Source organism: Sarcophilus harrisii, chromosome 5 (genome assembly GCF_902635505.1).
Source record: "Sarcophilus harrisii chromosome 5, mSarHar1.11, whole genome shotgun sequence".
NCBI classification, from domain to species: domain Eukaryota; kingdom Metazoa; phylum Chordata; class Mammalia; order Dasyuromorphia; family Dasyuridae; genus Sarcophilus; species Sarcophilus harrisii.
This window is the reverse complement of record NC_045430.1, coordinates 251,228,282-251,245,371: the sequence shown is the minus strand read 5'-3', so window position 1 is coordinate 251,245,371 and position 17,090 is coordinate 251,228,282. Positions and strand designations below refer to the sequence as shown.

Below are 17,090 nucleotides of genomic sequence, written 5' to 3'. Positions count from 1 at the left end.
ATGTACTAAACTTGAAAATGGGAAGGAAAAAAAACCTCTGATATGCTGGCAAACATCATTATTTACAATGCAAAGGGATGTGGGTACTGCTTCATAATTTCTTGTTTGCTCCAAAGGTATGAAATAAAATATCCCCATCTTCATCAAAAAACCACAGAAACCATGCGGAGTTTCACCAGGATTTCTTACCATTTACCTGGGACATGTTTCAGTCTTTTTCCCTAACAAATGGCAGAAATAGTCATTTTATTATTGTTTCATTAAAGAACTTTAGATAATACTGAAAGGAAAAGTAATTAGAGTCCTAGATCAGCCTTTAGCAGAATCAATCTGAGGAAAGAGTTTGGAGAAAGACAGGCAGGAATCTACATATCCAGAGGTCCAACTCAAGAGGTAAACACTAGACAAATTGCCACTTATTTTAAAAACTAGCCTAGTAAAGAGCCAAAATGAAGTACATTTTCCCCCTGTTCAAGGAAAATTGCTATAAATGTTTCTACTTGACATTAAAAATTATACTTCTCTGCCAGACAGCCACATTAACCAGAAAGATGGGATAAAAAAGATAAGGATGTAACATCAGTCCTAGTGCTGATGGGTCTCAGTAGCTGAAAACCAATATCACAAGAGGCTTTAATAAGAAGGAACAGGTATAATCACTACCAGCTGAGCATACTAGGTGAATGCATATTTAAACTCTGATGCAGGGACTTTCAAACACACATCACACATTCTATTTCAGGATTGAGAAGATTCCTTATAATCAAGACAGGGAAATTGCTATGGGTCCCTAAGACAGAAGTCCATGGCACATAGCAAGTATTTGATAAATAGTTGTTGAATTCAATGGGGAGGAATTAAAAGAAGAGCTATTAGGACCAATTTCCTCTTCCCCGTCCCAACCTCAGACACCAGCATAATCCTCTTGCTTCTAGAAAGTCCATCCAGTTTGGTTACTTACCATGGAGAGCAGCTCCAGACCGAACCTCCCCACCTCAAAGGCTGAGCTCCCAATTCTGGAGTGGCGGAGAGGAGGACTTGTCACAAGCCTGGAATGGGATGAGCAAACTGCCTCTATCCTTCACATCTCAGCAGTGGTGAAGCACCCTCCCAAATGACTGAATTAATAAATGATCACCCCCCTGGTCAAAGCTGTGGGTGCTTAGCATATGGAAATTCCCACTGCCTGCAGCAAATGGGACACGGTCAAGGCCAATTTCTCAAGGGGAATGAGATAATCTCCAGGGGGGGAAGTGCTCCTACCAACACTTGGAACAAAAGAGGGTCTTCATCCCATGATCAGAATCACGAAATCTTCTCCATCCCACTCCTATTAAGCATACAAAGAGTGTCCTAAGCATTTCATTCTAATTAACTCCTAGAATTCCCACCAAACTATATTTTTCCTGAAAGTTAACCAGGTGGATGATTCAGATCTAGCAACATTTATAGATATTATTTCCCCTATTAGACTGAGTTCCTTGAAGGCCAGGGATGAGATAAATTTAAGCAGCAAACATTCGTTTGTATGTCAAAGAAAACACACACTGTACATGTAGCACTAGGAATACAAAGACAAAGTGGGACAATCTCATCCCTCAAGGCCAGCAAATTCTAAGGAATGTGATTTCTAACCCTCATGGTGTCTGGTTCCATGTCTTGCAAACAGTAAGTATTTAATTCATGTGGGCTGCTAAACTGGACTAAATTTGGATTCTGAGATACTTGTATCAGGACTAGACATAATACAGTCCTTGAACTGCCCATCTAGATTTTCCCCACGGTAACAATTACACTCTAAAAAAGAAATTGGACAACACAAACAGGCTGATTATTTCAACTCTCATCTCCAAAGAGAAACTCGGAATAGACATCAGATGGAATCAATCCATTCTTCGTGAGTACCACAATCTGATGATTGTTTTGAACCTCTCAAGTATTTTGATCTTCCACTAAAGTTGCTCATTCATCATGATGTTGAAATGACTCTGCATTCTCAGGGGATATGGATGAAGGGTCTGGACAGCTAGAGTTTGAGCCTGGAGATGGATTGTGTCTGTCATAGGAGCCCAGCCTAGGTAGCTTTACAAAGATTCATCATAGTATCCACTCCAGTTGTCTCATTCTACTGTAGAAAACAGTCTACAAGTGACTGACTTAGTCACTCAGTCTACAATGACTAAGGTCACTGAGGTACTGAGTGACAGAGCTCTGATTCAAACCAAGATGCTCTGATGTCCAGTTCAGTTTTCTTTCCATCACAAATGAAGGCAAAACAATGTATTATTCTGTGGAAGAATTGAGATGTTCATTAATGAAAGGGATGTCCACCCCAGTGAAATCATGCAGTTGTTGTTCAGTTATTCCAGACTCTTCGTATCAGACTCTTCATGGCCCCATTTGGGGTTTCCTTGGTAAAGATAAATGTAGTGGTTTGTCATTTCTTTCTCCAGATCAATTTACAGATGAGGAACAACAAGTGAGTGATAGAGCTAGTATCTGAGGATAGATTTGAATTCAGGAAGATGAGATTTCCCGACTCCTGGCCCAGTGCTCTATGCATTATAGCAACCCCTAGCCGTCCAATGAAATTGTAGATATTTTCAATTCAATAAACATTGATTAAGCCTAATTTGCCAAGCATTATGATAGGCACTGGAACTAAAGAGATCAAAATTAAATAACCTCTGCCTCCAATAAGCTTACATTCTATGAAAAAAACATGTATACAGATAAGAGATAGACACCTTCTCCTACATCTATTATCTTAGAGAATGACTATGGTACCAGAAGGTCAAAAAGCTCCCCTAGAGTCACACAGCCAATTATGTGACAGAGGCATAGGGGTATGCTGGTAAATGTTTAACAACCAGCTCTTGGGAAAAAATGTTCACAAGACACACTTTTTAAGTGTAACTACGTTACTAACATTTCTCCATCACTTTCTTGATAATTGTCAAAACACCAAATCAAGATCCAATAGCTTTTGCCAATTTCCAAGATCTAAGTGCTCATGCTGAAAATTTAAGAATTGATTCTCTCCCACCATTGAGGAAAACTTGAACACAGGTCTTCCCACTTCAAGGTCAACTCTTTATCCACTCTGCCCCACTGCCTCTCTGCGTGGACAAGTAAATACAAAATATGTTCCAAGTAAATCCAGAGTTACTGGGGGTATAAGAACACTAGCAACTAAGAGGAATCAGGGACAGCAGTGTACAGAGTTATCAATTTTACTGCGAGTCAGCCAAGAAAATTTTAACAAAATTAATGAAAATGCAATACAACATAGATAATGTTAAATTGTAGTTTTCTGAGTCAATATGCAGCATCTATTTTTGATAGTGTATGAGACAGCACTTGGACTAAATCTGGAAGCCAGCTAGGAATTCCAAAAGAGAGATATAAGAGGGAAAAAAGTATTCTAGGAGGGCAAAACAGACTATGCAAAGGCAAAGAGGTTGGAGATAGAAGTTCTTAAAGAGAAAAGATCCAGGAAGCCAGTTTAACTAGAATGAAAAGTACATGAGATAGAAATGTGAAATCTGTCTGGAAATCTAGGTTGGAAGGATTAATTCACAAAATGTCAGAAATACAAGGGACTTTAGAAGTCATCTGGTCCAATCCCTCAACATTTGGTGATAAAAAAAAAAAAAAAGAAGAACAGGAAGGAGGAGGAGGAGAAATAGAAGAAGAAAAAGAACAAGAACAACAAGAACAAGGAGAAGAGAGGAGGAGGGAGAGGAGGAGGAAAGGAAGAAAGAGGAAGAGGAGGAAGAGGAAGAAGAAAAGAAACTAAGACCCAGAAATCATCTTGATAAATAGAAAATGAATTAAGCTGATTCAGAATACTGTGTTGACATGATTATCACTCTTATAGCTATCAGTTCCATTCCATCAAGAGAAATGTCCTTTCTTGTGTAAAGCTATATCTAGTGTTTCATAGAATTGTGACATTTTCAATCTGTTTCAGATATTAAAGGTCTCCCTACTCCAACCCACTTTGCAGATGAGAAAATGGGAGTCCAGAGTGGTTTGGAGATTTGCCCCAGCTCACACAGCTAGTTACTGGCCAAGCTCTTCCGGTACATAAATAATGCATCTCCCTGGACACTGCTTTTCGTTATATCACACTCCATTTATTTTGGTGACATGACTATACCAGGATTCCTAATTGAACAATAAGATCTCTTTTGGCTCTTGGAAACTTTGACTGACACACGCTACCTAGAGATGCGGGTCTCTGAGTAGCTACTCAATGTGTCCATCATTACTCTAGAAATGAGCAGACACCTCCATCTAAGGTTCCTTCCAAGTCTGAGCTTCTGCAAGAGGCACAATTTAAGACAACATATATTGGCCAGCTCATGGCCATGGCTGCCCCCTCCTTAGGTATGTTGTTGCTAATCAGGCTTTGAAAGAAATGAAGGCTAATAAGGATTTGAGCCCATTGCTGATATTATAACTGAGTATTGAAATAACCCAAGAAAAGAGAGGTGAGAAGCAGCAGTGTTGGGATGTGCTAAAGCACTGACTTGGACTCAGAGGTCTTGGGTTCAGATTGAGGTTCTGCCACTTAGTACCTGTGTGACCATAGATCACTTATCATCTCTGTCCCTCAGATTCCTCATAAACAAAATGAGGGGGTTGGAATTGACCTTGGACATACCATCTGTCTCTCATTCTCTGAAATAATATTTCACTCTCTCTGCAGAGGAAAAGGGGGGGTGTCTTATTTCTGTAATTTAGTCTTGAGCAACACAGGAAATGTCCACAAGAGAGTCAAATAAATCAATCTGTCTCTATTCTCTTTGTGCAACAGATAAATGTTTCTATATGACTTTTTTATATTGGGGGGTAAGGTGGGAGAATTAGCTGAACCTGTGATGTTTTGGTAATATTGAACTCCCCACTGAGAAAGTTCCTTTACAATGTTGGTCAATGACTGTAAATTATAGTCTTGAAAATTGCCTGAGGCTCTAAAAAGTGATAATATGACTTATCCAGGGACTTTCCGCCAATAAGTATCAGATTCAGAGCTTAAATCCAAGATTGCTGACACACTTTTCTGTCCAGTCATTTCAGTCACATCCAACTCTTTGTGATGCCATTTGGGTATCACATAGCAGAGATATTGGAGTGGTTTGCAATATCCTTTTCTGGCTTATTTTACAGATGGGGAAACTGAGGCAAACAGGGTTAAGTAACTTACCCAGAGTCACATAGCTAGTAAGTAGCTGAGGCTGAATTTGAACTCAGGAAGATGAACCTTCCTGGCTCTAAGTCTGGCATTCTATTCCCTGTAACACTTACTTACCAACAGGCTAGCTATATTCTTTATGGTCATGCTGCCTTTCTGTATAGTGTGTGTGTATATGTAAATAAGCACAGATACAGACATGTATATATACATATATATATATATATATATGTATATATAATATATATTCAGTGTTTGTATATAGCTATTTCTGTATATATGTTTATGTATATGTGTCTTTAGATATATATGTTTATATGTGTGTGATTAGAGATGTATTATATGTGTATTGTGTATATATATTTACGTATATATGTATATATACATATATATGTATATATATATTTACATACACACACACATACATCTATGATTCAAAAATCAGGGCAAATGAATAACTCATTCAATCCCCCAGATGTTTCCGAATATTTTTGGTCTGGCATAATGTAGCAAAACCAAAATTAACGGTACCTGGAGATGCTAAAATGTAGTCGGAAGGAACTTGAAATGATTAGTACATTATCTTTTTTCTTTTTCTAAAGGAAGAAAATGGGGCCCAAAGAGGTCCACAATTTGTTTAGTCACTCAGCTATTGGGGGGGGGGCACAAGGTGAGGACCGACCTTCTCCCTCTATCCATACAACCTGCCCTGTGGGGTACTGCCCGCTTGCTGCAGTGTCCACACAGCTGCAAACACAAAGACGCGGAGCTCCCGGGCACCTATGCCAGCTCTCAAACCCTCGGAACTGTATTTGGCCACACTGCTTCCTGCCCATTCTTTGTTTTCTTTGTACCAAGAAATGTGTTCTGTGCATAGCAAATGAAAATGCCGGGGGAAGCCAAGTTGGACTTCATTCCCTGAGACTTAATGACCCTCTAAAGCTTTTCCAAAGGCATAAAAGCGCCTGTGGAACCATTACACGCAACCCAGGCAGGGCCAGGAGCTCCCAGAGACCTGTCCGTCCCCATTCAATGACGAATGCGAGCAACAACGAAGGGCAGTATGTGGAGGGAGGGAAGGGAAAATTGCACAGAATCCAATGAGTTCCAGCTGTCAGAAAGCCTCCAAAGCCTTGGAAGTTTCAGGTTGGAATCATTTCGGCCACTGTTACATAAGGTGAAAATATCATCTAGGAAAACTTTCCGAAGTTTCCCTTGCCCTGCTTTGTAAGGTAAATAGACCATCTAAGGCAGCACAAAGACTGATTTCTTTTTAATTTTTTTCAAGATAAAACTCAGATTTTTTAGCTGCTCACAACTGCCTCCATTTGCATGTCTCTCTTCAGCCAGTGACATTTTAATCCTATTTCTTCACTGATTGAATCATAGCATTAACTCAAAGATATAGAGCCAGAAGGGACTTAAGAGAACAACTACTTCAGGGCCATCAGTTTACATATGGGAAAATTGAGGGCCCCCCAAAGTTAAATGATTTGACTGAGGTCACTCGGGCTATGTTAGAGGAGGATTTGAATCCAGGTCTCCTGTCCCCGGATGCAGGGTTCTGTCCGCTTTAATATACTTGCTGTCTAGGAAGATGTAAAGGATGAAGAGATCATTGCATTTAAAAATATCTTTTTCCAAGAAGTTTTCTTCCATAGAAACCAGGAGGATGAAACATCAAGAGATAATGATTTACTCAGGGAAACCCTATTCTTCCCCAAAAATGACAAGTTTAAAGGGAAGTTTTAAGATCTTTTATGATAACAAAGGACATTAAACCCCATTCAGAGTTCCAAAGACTAGGAAAGGGAAGCTTCATAATTGTAAATTCTTGGACATCACTGCACCAAAGGGAAACCAGTAGCTAGGGATGCAAAATGAATTCTAGGGACAATGAGGGGGGTCTCTGACCCTTTCAGGAGGAACCCTTTCAGGCTATTACCAGGTTAAATGAATATCACTGGTACAGAAGGGACCTGGCATTCTTTCTGTGGCTGGGTATCACATGGCAAAATAATTGATTTTTGTATTCTAGCTGTGCTCATGGCAAAGAGCACCCAGCATACCTTGCATCTGAAATAAAGAGTAAAATAATAGGAATGGAAAGAGTTTTTCCCCCCTCAAAGAAACACCAGCTTTTCAGACAACATTCAGACATTCAGACCAGGTTGTTCCCCAAGCTGTCTAGTAGGATGCAAAAGTGGCTGGCAGGTGGGCGATGGAATGAACAATTCTGTTTGCATTGCCATATACTTGGTCTTCTGCAGTTAGCTCTGCGACATCTGTATTTAATGTCCCATAAAATTTTAATAGCACTACCTATCCAAGGATTCTCAAGGCATTACCAATCAAGAAACCAACCCATATGCAATAATCAAATGCCTGCTCTGTGACAGTGACTGTACTAGGCACTGGGACTACAAAGGCAGAAAAGAAACACATTTGATAAGCTTGCATTCTGTCTATATCTGAGTGAAAATGTATACCTGTGTGTGTGTGTGTGTGTGTATTTTGGAGAGAGAGAAAGACAGAGATAGAGACAGATAGAGACAAAGACAGATGGGAGGAAGGAGGGAGAGAAATAAAGAGGGAGGAAAAGAAGAGGAAGAGGGAAAGAAGGACAGAGGAAGAATGAATATGAGGTCATTGCAGTTGAAGAGAAGACACTAGCAGATAAGGGCACAACGAAATGTTTTATCTCAGCAATCTTAAAAATAAAACAAAACTCTGCAAGATAAGAAATGAAACAGAAGACTCACAACTCACCCCTGAGTGGGGCGCCATCACCTCATAAAACCTACTCAGAATTGGTAGCTCATGAATCTCTCAAGTCCCATTACCCATCCAGCAGAGAAGAAGACATGGTAAATGAATAGCAAAGATTTCATTTTTGAACTCTTCTCTCTATATCTCTGAAACACCCCCCCCCAAGATCAGATACTCATCTCTTCTTAACTAGACTGTTGCAATGACTTGCTAAAGGTCTCCTTCATCTGTTCTCCAATCTATGCTTCAGGCTGCTGCTGGAACTTCCTCACCACTCTTAGTCACTCCTACTCAAAAAATTCCAGTCTCTCCCCATGGTCTCCTAAATAAAGTAAAAAGTTCTGATTCTGGTGGTCACTATAAACTACTTAAGATCAGGGTCTATATCTTTTCTTTCTCTCTTTATTCCCTTTCACTTGGTAGGTGCTTAATAATTATTTGTTCAACATAGCAACTGAATTGAATGATACAAGACAGGATACTGAATCACAATTAAGGGCTAAATTATGGGGAACTTTCTTTTTGTGCTAAAGGCATTCCAAGTGGGGGAAGTTCAGGGAGAGCTGGAGGAGTTGAGGAGGGTTTCGTGGAGGAACAGAAACTCTCAAAGAAAAGAGCAAGGAAATTAGAAGACCTTCAAAAATAAGATGAAAGGGAGGAGAAAATTCGAGAGGAAGTACAAGGCATGAAATGAACACTACTGGATACTTCCCTTTCTTTTAACATTACCTGCGGGAGAAGTCAGATATAAATTAATTTAAGCCTTGTAGGAAAAAGTCCCAGAGCAGTAGCACCAGTGCCCCTGGGTTCAAATTACATCTCCAACACTTACTATGGGATAATGGACAGAAAAGTCATTTAGCTACTCATCGAGAAATGGGGTTGATATTCTACAATTAATACCTACCTCATAAGGTTGTCATAAAGCTTATGTGAAATAATGCCAGTCAAAAAAATGACAATCGTTATATGTTTTTGTACCAAACTTGTGACTTCACCAATGTAGTCAACAAGCATGTATTAAGTGCTCATTATGTGCCAGGCACTATGATGGGTGATAGGGATACAAAGAAAGGCAAAACCAGTTCACACTCCTAACCAGTATAGCAATTCCTTCCCCCTATGCAGATCCCATTTGGCCTGTCATTTGGTCTTAGAGAGCTGCCTGGGGTGCTGGAGGCCGAGCAATTTGCCCAGGTTCACACAGCCAATATTTATGGACCCAGAATATTTGTGACCCAGCTAATATTTATGACCCAGAATGAGCTTTCTATTTAATGTGTGAATAGTATTATTACTATTAATTATTATTACTTGCCATTTGGAGGTTAGAGGAGGCAGTTTAAGAGACAGCGCCTACAGTGATTTGCCACCAACTATAGAAAAGAGAAAAGGAGAAAGAGTAAAGAGGAAAGAAACCTTTTGATGAAAAGAATGGTGGTTGGAAAGTGGACCAAAAAAACTGAGAGAATTCTGGAGAAAAGAAAGGAGGAAGGAGAAATAAAGGAAAATCCTAGGAGGACACACACTGAGTGCCCAAAAGAGAATCAAGACGTAACCAAGCCACTTAATCTGGCAGAGGCTACCTCAAAACAGGGAAGCACCACCCTACCCTTCATCACCACTATCCCCCCTATCCCAACCCCTAGATTAACTGCATCCTCTCCCTGCACAAAGCAGCAGCATCCAGGTCTTGGAGAGCTTAGGGAAGTTTCCTAGTTCAATGTCTCCCCAGCAAAGAGAGCCATTGGTGGAGGGACTCACTGCAGTCTGATCTACTGAGTGGCTACAGCAGGCCCCCAACCCAGGTACAGCCAAGTTCACTGTCTGGAAATCCAGGCTGAGTCCCCAGAGGCCATCACTCTGCCAATACACCTGTGCCCTCTAGTGCCAGGCCACTGCAATGGCTGGTTTGCTGCTGTACAGGCTTCCCAGGGTCCCCACTCTCTCAGTCACTCATTCAACGCAGCCAGTTGCTCACTGGCCCTGCATGGCTCTACTCCCATTTTCTTCTCCTCCCCCTATCTCTAGTCCCCTACATGTTAGGGGAAGGAATGGAGGGGTTTGTCACCTGGCAAGAGAGAGGGTCTGCTCACCTGTGAGCTAAAAAGCTCACCTATCGCTGATATTTCCAAGAAAAAACATTTTGTCTACGTTCGGGCAAATATCTAGTTGCAAGCAAGAGGTAGAAAGCAAAGTTTATAAGGCTTTTTCCCTTATAAAGGACCAAAAAGATGAAAGGGAGAGTAATACATACAGAAAAAAAAAAGATCCTTTGCCTTTAGAAGACAGAGATCAACTGTGGCATTTTAAGTGGAAAGCAGACAGTGCATGAAAGGTTAGTCATTGCTTAATGTTCACATTAATGGGGATGGGCTCAGACCATGAATTAGTACAAATGTAATAAAAATCTATTGGGTAAATATTGAGCCTGCACAAGGAAGAACAATCTAGTAAGTCTCAATCCTTTTTTTAAATTCTCCAAGGTCGATTGGATCAACTCATCAACAAATGTTTGCAAAGTTTCCAAGGGGATAGGGCATTTTAATAGGTGTCCTTTGCCCAGGATAATTCTGTCTTTATCAACAAAGTAATAAAATTGGATTTCAGCTATTTGTAGCTTTGGTGAAACCAAACCTAACCAGAGCCATTCAACTGATCAAGGGAACTAAAAACTACAGGACGAGAATAAACTTGATGATTCCATCCCCTGCTTCTAGAATGATAACTGTCTCCCTGTTTCCTTTAAAAATCTTATCAGAAAAGTCATAGGCTCTGCTTACTGAAAAGGACACTAAATTTTCAATCAGAGGACCTAGGTGAGAAGTCCAGCTCTCTTACTAAAGTACTCTTGTGACCTTAGCAAACTCACTTCATTATCAATAAAATGAGATTGGATTACATGACTTCCAGCTTTAAATCCTATAAACCAAGAGCTCAAATTATGAAATATCCACAAGAGAAAATACCAGATGGGAGTAGGAATGGGGGAGAGAGAGACAGAGAATGCCCTATCCATTTTACATACCAGATGCAGTGGGCAATTTTCTTATGCTATGATGCTAAAATCCTAACTCCAGTCTTAGTCTGGGATGCAAGTGAGCCTATACCCTTGAAGACTATGCCAGATGACTACAAGCTTAAGCCATAAAGGATATATATATATATATATATATATATATATATATATATATATATATATAGCTAAATGTAGAGTGGCTTTACCTGAGGATGGTGACTCTTTGAGCCATAGAAATATCAGTTAGTTTTTAAAGGATCATGGATCTTGAGTCTAAATATCGTTTAGGGGCCAACTAATGCAACCCTCTCATCTTAAAGATGAAGAACCTAAACTCCCAAAGGTTAAGAGATTTGCCCAAGATCCAATGTGATAGAATCTAAATTCATGTCATGTAACTCAAATTTCACAGTCAAGTTATGCTTACATTATATTCACAGGACTAGTAATCTCTATTAAATCATGGATGGTGATGATTCTCAAGAGAGTGGAGGGGAGAGGATGTTACCCATACAGAAGAAATCACAAATCCTTTTAAGTATTAGCCTAAGTATTAGGTTATAGAAGGCTCACTCAAACATTTGCTTTCCTTAGCATCCCTTTAAAGGAATGGAGTGTATCTTTGTTTGATATTTATCCTTAGTGGGAATTCACCAATCCCATAAATGCCCCCTAAGGCTTTGCTATGTATTATCAGTTACCCAAAGAAAAAGTAAAAATAAATAGAAACAAAATAAAGAGATAAAGAAAGTAAAAGTAAAAATTAAGAGATAATAGGTCTGAGAGATTCCCTTAGTTATGCATTTGCTTTGTGTCATTTCATATAAAGAGCTTGAACATATGGCCACACCCATACACAAAAGCATCTGGAAACAATGGATTCAAGACATGATATCATTTATCAGAAACAGAAACCAAACCAATAATTTAGACCTTGGAGATCCATCCACTAAAGGAATGAGAATAATGTGATCAATCTTTCATCCTGTACTCTTTTTTTGATGGAAGAATAGAAAAATGTAAAACAATCTTTATGAATGGTGAATGTTGTTTTAATAAATATCATATTTATCTTGAACCATGTAACATTGTGTGTTAGGCTGTTTTTTTAAGCTGATCTTAGAATTTCTTAGATGTGATCATTATTATTATCTGCCTTGAGATTTTGTGTGTTAATGTGTTAGCCATGGTTGCCAAGGAAAATACAACTTAAGATACTGCAACAATCTCAAGGCATTCCTGCTTATTTGCTTAATATTAACATGAAGAATAAAAAAGGGCAAATATATAGCAAGCTTACCATTGTTCCCACTTCAAAGGACTTCAGCTGTTTAATTCTATTAGGCACTAGATAGGTTTCATCATTGCTATATCTCACATGAGTTTAAGAAGAATCTTATCCAGAGTCATATCAACCAGAAGAGAACCCGGAGTTCTACCAATGAGATCTTCCTGTTTCTTTGCCCTCAGTTTAAAACATTCACCCAAAATTCTGCTGGGAACTCATAATAGAGACTGTTCTCACCTCAAACACACTAGCCTGAATGGGAGATAGTCAAATTTGTTTTGTTTATGTGAATAGAGATATGTGTATTTATTGTCAGAGCCTGTATATGATAAGAGACTGGCAGAAGCATAGCTATGAACAGTCTCAAAACTCACTTTATTTTAGATTATTAAGTCTGAGTGGAGAAATCATAGAAGGGGGAATGAAGACTCCTTCTTTTTCCTACTCTCTTGCCATAATTTCCAAAGCTATATCTCTTTAAAGAAAAAAAAACTTTGTAGGTATATCACAACAATTAATTATAATAATCATAGTAATAAATTATAATAATGGTTGAGCCTGAGGCAATTTAAAAATAAGAAGAAAAAAATTTCTCCTACTTGGGTTAACCCAGTCCAAGATCTAAACATTCATGAAGAGACAAAAACCCTGACTTCCTATTTGATATCTCAAGGACTGCTAATATAGTCACTGTGGACACTTCTGAAATAAACTACTAGATGGTTTTTCAGTGCTATTGTGACTGCAAAAAGTCTCTTAACTTTTTATCATCAGTCTCTAACCTAGTGGTGAGCCTCCCTGAAAGGACCTAAATGTACTCTAAGAAAACAGACTCATAATCTAACACCACACCCATCCATTAAGACTTTACAACTTTGTAGGACCTGTCCAGCCTTTGTTTCCCAATGCCATAAACTTTAAGAATAAAGGATCCCCCCTACACCATGATTATATATTTAAAGATGGAGAAGATCAGAGGACAGCATGTCCAACTCCCTCATTCTACAGATGTGAAAACTTAGACCCAGGGAGCTGAAATTACTCAAAGTCTGCAGACAGTAAATGGCATAATAAGGATATGATCCTGCTCTCTCCACTGCATTATGTTGCTTTCACATGAGTCATCACAATGGGAATTTAGTGGTTTCCAACTCCAAAATGAGGGCAAGCTCACCACAAAGGCAAAGAAACTTTAGATGTAGATAAGTTTTTCTATAGAAAGCTATTCAAAAACAACAACAGCATTTCCTCGAAACAAGACAATGACACAACATCCTGAGACTCATTGTTGCTAATGATTACTTAGATAAAGGAAGAAGCCTCTATTTCTTTCTAATCTCAAAAAAAAAAAAAAAGCCAACCTACAAACTCCAAACTAACTATTTTTATGGAAGGAATATTTAGAAGCTCCAGCAGAAGTGGTTGCTTCATGCTGTGAAACTTACTGGACCCCATCTGTGCCTGTTCCCTATAAAGTATTCTGGAAATAGGCCTGGAAGAACAGAAAAAAGTGACTGATCATTTACAGAATGGTTACAGGTGTCACAGTCCTGACTTCCTCCAAAATGCAATAGAAAATTAGCCATTTGGTGGTCATATGGCCCCACTTCTTTTTCTTTGATAACTACTTAAGTCATCATAAATGAGGAATCACACAATGAACCGAAATCTCCTTTTAAGTAGCAAAAGTGTGAAATTTAAATATTTGGTTCTAATATGGATTGGAATATTCTGTCACTTGCATTACTGTTACAATCTTTTGGCCAAGAAGAGTGGTGAGAACATAGCTTCACTCAACCTAACAGAGATGGTTAACTCAGGAGTTCTTCCTGAGAGTTCTTCCATCCATTCCTGATCTTACTTCTTCCTGTCTTAATGAGTAGAAGGACTTTCTTTGAGTTTTGAGCACTGATAGGTCACAGCTTCTTTGTCAGTTTTCCCCTCTTTTAAAAAAACAACCAAAAAAATGTGTTCAATTCAGAAGCAGCAGCTCACTTAGATGCCACGTTTCCTAGTCAAGTTCAGAGGCATACAGAAAAGCCTCTGTGTCACCTTTTGTCATGTCTTCTCAGACCTCGCCCCCCCCCCCCCTTTTTTTAAGGGACTTGCCTATATGTAAACGTATGGTGTGATTTTCTTTGTACCTAGTTCAATTTCAAGCCCTTTTGCTTACATTCAGATGAATGCAAAATACAAACAAACCCACCATTGTGTGTAGTTGAGGTGGAATGGTGAAATTCAATATTCATTCATTCCACAAATGTTAATTAATGCAAATTTAAGTGGCAGAGAATGTTAGTAGTAGACTGGGATAAAGTCATTTTCTAAACTAACTTTCCAGCAAGAGCTTTTTAATATAAAAGAAGAGGGAAGGGATATAATTAATCCTTTTGTAATGGGAAATTACAAAGAAGAGGTCAGCTGAAGAATACATTTCTATGAAAGTAGAAGCAGTTTTGCCTGAACAAGCCTCTATTTAAGAATTGCGATGATGTGTAGAAGGCTTTAAGATATCCGGTACCTTGGACAGCGCAAGTGAGCAGACCTGGTCTAAATCGCTGTTCTTGGCTGTAGTTACAGCAGAAAAAGTCGAGCACCAATTGCTAGCCAGAAAGTTAGGCAAAAGGAAAAGGAGCAAAACAATGGGGGTGTGTAGGGTCTGGGGCTTTTTGAGGGGAACGGGGAATAATGTTTTCATCACGAGATTGGGATGAATCCTGTCACCTTTCTAAGTATGAACTTGAATAACTCCCAAGGCATGCTGGTTACCGCCCAGACTCCTCCTTATAAATACAAGGGGTTTGTTTACACGTGTTTTCAGGGAACTTTGGTCCTTCGCTTTGCTCCCACTGGAGCTTTCCTAGACGGCCCATGTCACTTCACACCATCACCCATCTCGGCAACGGGAGTTATGCAAGAGTACGTGATCCTACTCTGTGCAACCTATTATTTCTAGCTGCAGCTGTCGTGTGGCGCGAAGGTTGAGCTTAACAGAGGGATGGAACTTCGCATTCGGAGCTCTCGTCGCCCGAAGGGTGAAAGGGCCCCAGGCTAGAATACAAAAAGGCTTGGAGACTGTGTCTTAAAGAGCTACAGACTCCAGAGTCTTCAGAGATGGCTCTTTAAAAGGAAAAGTAGAAGTGAAGGAGGATGCAAGGCAAACGACCAAACCCCTGTCGGCACTCTCCATTCAGTAACTGTAACATCTGCCGAGCCCCCACAAGGTGCTAGGCACCGTGTAAAACCCGGTCATGACCATCATCCCACTTGGCAAATAGAAAGGGCAGAGCCTTTTTCCTATTGCCCCCTTCCTTCGACCCTGTAATGGAACCTGGTTAGGGAGCTCTCCGGTACCCATTTAGGCAGGGGCTCCTGGGACTCGGTTTCAGGCAGCTAAGCGCGGGACTTGAGCCGTTTGCTAACCTTTGCAGACTCCCCCTTAACACGCCACACCCTCTGCCGCCCAATCTCACCTCCCTCCTCCTCCAGCCCCTTTCATTTCATTTCAGCAAAGGTAACGAGCGCCGAGGGGGTTCGGCTCAGGTCTATCACGAGAGATGCCAAAGTATTGACTGGATCTGATCTCGGGAGGCCCAGCTGCAATGAAATATTCATCTGGACTTCATTGGGAGGGGAAGGCTGGAGGATGGAGATGGGGAAGTGGAGATGGGAGTGGGGGTGGGTGGGGGGAGGGAGAAAACAGAAGCAAACACCAGATACATCAGGATGATGCTGGTTGCCATCGTAATTCCCCACACCCGCCCGTCAGGCTGAAGAAGCTGTAACTTTGCCTAGACTCCTTCCCTCCTCCTTCCCCGGGAGGTTCCCCACAACCACCCCTCTCCGGAAGTCGCTGCTGCTCTGTCCCCTTCTGGCGCGCTCCTGTTTCCGACCTCCTGGGTCCCCCAAATCCGCGACAACCTCCATCTCCCTCCTCCCATCGGTGCTCTCCAGTTCCCAGAGTTGGGAGACCGGGAAGAAGGGGATGGGCGGGCGAATGGGATGCCACAGACTAAAGTTCGAGTCTTGCCAAATCTTCCCAAGGAGGAATAAGCCTTCGGAACACCTTTTCCCACTACCCCCTCCCTCCCAAAGTTAGCTTGTGCTGCGCAAGCAGCCGATGGACACAGACTTTGCAACCGAGGCGTTGGACATACACAGGAATGCAGAGTTGGCATTTACCTACCTGGGCGGCCGGTGGATGGGTGCCGGAGCAGGAGCAAGAGCCAAGGTTCAACTGCAGCCTATCTGTCCTCCGTCCCAGCCCCCCCCCCCAAATAAACCACAATCCTGCTAGTTGGGTGGGAGCTTGACTACTGGAGTGGGTGTGGGGAGGGAGGGAGGGAAGGGGTGGGGTGGATTTTGTTGGAGGCTTCTTCGATTTTCCTTCTTGGGTCAGTTTAGCAGAAGCCCAGGGCGCAGGCTCTGGTTGGAGAGTTTGCCGGCTCCGGGTACCCTGCCTCCATCCTCTTCGCGCATCCGCAGGGGGCTGGGGAGCGGAGCGGGCGCGAGTGTGGGCTCGGGCGGCTCGCTCTGCTCGGGAGTAGGGAGGAGGTGTGGTACCGGGGGGGAGGGAGGGAGGGAGCGGAGAGGAAGAAGGGAGGGGGGAGGGGGCGTGCGGGGGTGGGGAGGCAGCGGTGTGGCCAGGAGGGAGAAGACAGCTCCCCCCCCACAGTGAGCTTTCCACCTTCTGACGAAGCCCGTGCGCCCGGCTCCGAAGCCAGACACTAGTGGGGAGCCGAGCTCCTCTCGAGCGCCCCCTGGGGGGTTCCGACGGACAGCAGCGACGGCCGGGCAAAGGGATTCCGCTTATC

General features: G+C 41.4%; 1 protein-coding gene across 1 annotated transcript in view; it reads right to left on the bottom strand.

Moving 5' to 3' along the window:
- CPNE4 (copine 4) overlaps positions 1–16,852 on the bottom strand; it is a 418,717-nt gene extending 401,865 nt beyond the window's left edge. The window contains exon 1 of the mRNA XM_031940154.1: positions 16,463–16,852. The gene's annotated coding sequence lies outside the window, so the exon portion shown is untranslated. The remainder of the gene's footprint in view (positions 1–16,462) is intronic.
- Positions 16,853–17,090: the final 238 nt, after the last annotated feature.